Source organism: Phocoena sinus, chromosome X (assembly GCF_008692025.1).
Source record: "Phocoena sinus isolate mPhoSin1 chromosome X, mPhoSin1.pri, whole genome shotgun sequence".
Taxonomy (NCBI): Eukaryota; Metazoa; Chordata; class Mammalia; order Artiodactyla; family Phocoenidae; genus Phocoena; species Phocoena sinus.
Window position 1 is genome coordinate 79,299,864 of NC_045784.1, and position 4,374 is coordinate 79,304,237.

Here is a 4,374-nt window from a genome sequence, read left to right on the forward strand (position 1 = left end):
TCTTGCCTTCTGCTAACTTTGGGATTTTTTGTTCTTCTTTCTTTAATTGCTTTAGGTTCAAGGTTTGGTTGTTTATTCGAGATGTTTCCTGTTTCTTAAGGTAGGATTGTATTGCTCTAAATTTCCCTCTTAGAACTGCTTTTGCTGCATCCCATAGGTTTTGGGTCGTCCTGTCTCCATTGTCATTTGATTCTAGGTATTTTTTTATTTCCTCTTTGATTTTTTCAGTGATCACTTCGTTGTTAAGTAGTGTATTGTTTAGCCTCCATGTGTTTGTATTTTTTACAGATCTTTCCCTGTAATTGATATCTACTCTCATAGCATTGTTTTCAGAAAAGATACTTGATACAATTTCAATTTTCTTAAATTTACCAAGGCTTGATTTGTGACCCAAGATATGATCTATCCTGGAGAATGTTCCATAAGCACTTGAGAGAAATGTGTATTCTGTTGTTTTTGGATGGAATGTCCTATACATATCAATTAAGTCCATCTTGTTTAAGGTATCATTTAAAGCTTTTTTTCCTTATTTATTTTCATTTTGGATGATCTGTCCATTGGTGAAAGTGGGGTGTTAAAGTCCCCTACTATGAATGTGTTACTGTCAATTTCTCATTTTATGGCTGATAGTATTTGCCTTATGTATTGAGGTGCTTCAATGTCAGGTGCATAAATATTTACAATTGTTATATCTTCTTTGTGGATTGATCCCTTGATCATTATATAGTTTCCTTCTTTTTCTCTTCTAATAGTCTTTATTTTAAAGTCTATTTTGTCTGATATGAGAATTGCTGCTCCAGCTTTCTTTTGGTTTCCATTTGTGTGGAATATCTTTCTCCATCCCCTTACTTTCAGTCTGTATGTGTCTCTAGGTGAAGTGGGTCTCTTGTAGACAGCATATATAAGGGTCTTGTTTTTGTATCCATTCAGCCAATCTGTGTCTTTTGGTGGGAGCATTTAGTACATTTACATTTAAGGTAATTTTCGATATGTATATTCCTATTCCCTTTTTCTTAATTCTTTTGGGTTCGTTATTGTAGGTCTTTTCCTTCTCTTGTGTTTCTTGCCTAGAGAAGTTCCTTTAGAATTTGTTGTAAAGCTGGTTTGGTGGTGCTGAACTCTCTCAGCTTTTTCTTGTCTGTAAAGGTTTTAATTTCTCCATCAAATCTGAATGAGATCCTTGCTGTTTAGAGTAATCTTGGTTGCAGGTTTTCCTCCTTCATCACTTTAAATATGTCCTGCCACTCCCTTCTGGCTTGCAGAGTTTCTGCTGAAAGATCAGCTCTTAACCTTATGAGGATTCCCTTGTGTGTTATTTGTTGTTTTTCCCTTGCTGCTTTTAATATGTTTTCTTTGTATTTAATTTCCTGCAGTTTAACTAATATGTGTCTTGGTGTATTTCTCATTGGATTCATCCTGTATGGGACTCTCTGTGGTTCCTGGGCTTGATTAACTATTTCCTTTCCCATATTAGATAAGTTTTCAACTATAATCTCTTCACATATTTTCTCAGTCCCTATCTTTTTCTCTTCTTCTTCTGGAACCCCTATAATTCGAATGTTGGTGTGTTTAATGTTGTCCCAGAGGTCTCTGAGACTGCCCTCAGTTCTATTCATTCTTTTTCCTTTATTCTGCTCTGCAGTAGTTATTTCCACTATTTTATCTTCCAGGTCACTTATCTGTTCTTCTACCTCAGTTATTCTGCTATTGATCCCATCTAGAGTTTTTAAAATTTCATTTATTGTGTTGTTCATAGTTGTTTGTTTCATCTTTAGTTCTTCTAGGTCCTTGTTAAATGTTTCTGCATTTTTTCTATTCTATTTCCAAGATTTTGGATCATCTTTACTATCGTTATTCTGAATTCTTTTTCAGGTAGACTGCCTATTTCCTCTTCATTTGTTAGGTCTGGTGGGTTTTTATCTTGCTCCTTCAGCTGCTGTGTGTTTTTCTGTCTTCTCATTTTGCTTATCTTTCTGTGTTTGGGGTCTCCTTTTTGCAGGGTGCAGGTTCATAGTTCCCGTTGTTTTTGGTCTCTGTCCCCAGTGGGTAAGTTTTGTTCAGTGGGTTGTGTAGGCTTCCTGGTGGAGCGGACTAGTGCTTGTGCTCTGGTGGATCTTTTCTTTCTGGGGGGCAGGTCCCCATCTTCTGCTGTGTTTTGGTGTGTCTGTGGACTTATCATGATTTTAGACAGCCTCTCTGCTAATGGGTGGGTTGTGCTTCTGTCTTGCTAGTTGTTTGGCATAGCGTGTCCAGCCCTGTAGCTTGCTGGTTGTTGAGTGAAGCTGGGTGCTGGTGTTGTGATGGAAATCTCTGGGAGATTTTTGCCATTTGATATTATGTGCAGCTGGGAGGTCTCTTGTGGGCCAGTGTCCTGAAGTTGGTTCCCCCACCTCAGAGGCATAGCACTGGCTGCAGCACCAAGAGCCTTTCATCCACATGGCTCTGAGTAAAAGAGAGAAAAAGTAGAAAGAAAGCATTAGTAGAAGTAGAAAGAAGGAAAGAAGGAAAGAAAGAAAGAAAGAAAGAAAGAAAAAGAAAGAAAGAAAGAAAGAAAGAAAGAAAGAAAGAAAGAAAGAAAGAAAGAAAGAAGGAAGGAAAGAAGGGAGGGAGGGAGAGACGAAGGAAGGAAGTAAGAAGGGACAGAAGGGAAAAACGAAAGGAAGAAGATAAAGTAAAATAAAATAAAGTAAGATAAAATATAATAAAGTTATTAAAATAAATATTAAGAAAAAAATTAAAAAAAACGGATGGATAGAACTCTAGGACAAATGGTGGAAGCAAAGCTATACAGACAAAATCTCACACAGAAGCATACACATACACACTCACAAAAAGAGGAAAAGGGGGAAAAATCATAAATCTTGCTCTCAAAGTCCACCTCCTCAATTTGGGATGATTCGTTGTCTATTCATGTATTCCACAGATGCAGGGTACATCAAGTTGATTGTGGAGATTTAATCCGGTGCTCCTGAGGCTGCTGGGAGAGATTTCCCTTTCTCTTCTTTGTTCTCACAGCTCCCAGGGGCTCAGCTTTGGATTTGGCCCCACCTCTGCATGTAGGTCTCCAGAGGGCATCTGTTTTTCGCTCAGACAGGACGGGGTTAAAGGAGCAGCTGCTTAGGGGACTCTGGCTCACTCAGGCGGGGCGAGGGAGGGGCACGGAGTGCGGGGCGAAGCTGCCGGGGCAGAGGCTGGCGTGACGTTGCACCAGCCTGAGGCGCACTGTGCATTCTCCTGGGGAAGTTGTCTCTGGATCCTGGGACTCTAGCAGTGGAGGGCTGCACAGGCTCCCCGGAAGTGGGTGTGGATAGTGACCTGTGCTCGCACACAGGCTTTTTGGTGGCGGCAGCAGCAGCCTTAGCGTCTCCCGCCTGTCTCTGGGGTCCGCGCTTTTAGCTGTGGCTTGCACCCGTCTCTGGAGCTCCTTTAAGCAGCACTCTTAATCCCCTCTCCTTGAGCACCAGGAAACAAAGCAGTTTCCATTTTTATGCCTTCAAACTCACTAATCTTTCTTATTGAGTGTCTAATCTATTTTTCATCTCACGTATTGTAATTTTCATCCTTAGAAGTTCTATTTGGGTGGTTTTTAAAATCTTCCTTGTCTCTAACTTTTTGAACATATGGAATACAGTTATAATAACTGTTTTAATGTACTTTTAACCTAATTCCAAAATCTGTGTCAGTCAGATTTTTTATTTTCTCCTCATTATAGGAGAAATTGTATCTTTCAGCTCTTTGCTTGCCTTGTAATTTTTAATTGGATGCCAGACATTGTAATATTTGTTGGGTGCTGGGTTTTTTGTCTTCTGTAATCTTCTAGAGCTTTGTTATTGGTCACAGTTAAGTTTCTTGGGAGCAGTTTGATTATTTTGGGTCTTGCTTTTAAGATTTATTGAGCGTGACCGGAACATTTAAATCTAATTATTTCCCAGTACTGAGACAAGATCATTCTGGGTACTCTACGCAGTGCTCCATTAATGAAAAGTTTTCCTGTTTGGCTGTTAGGAATAGTCACTATTGTCAGCCTTATGTGAAATGCCAGACACCATTACATCTAATTCTTTCTCTGGACATAGCTAGTTTCTTTACACACATGAACTAATCACCATACACACATCTGCTGAATTATTGAAGGGGACCCTATGAATATATCCAGAGTTCTTCCTGTTTTACAACTCTCTCTCTGGTCTGTCCTATGAATTCTAGCCACCTTGGTCTCCTTTGTTCTCAACAATATGACCTCAAATCAGGGAGTCCACTGGACTCTGTCTGGGTTTCCACTCTTTGTACTGTGGCCTGGTAACCCTCTCAAGGCAATAAGCTGAGACAATTATAGATCTTATCTCATTTCTTTCATGTCTCTCAAGGATCATT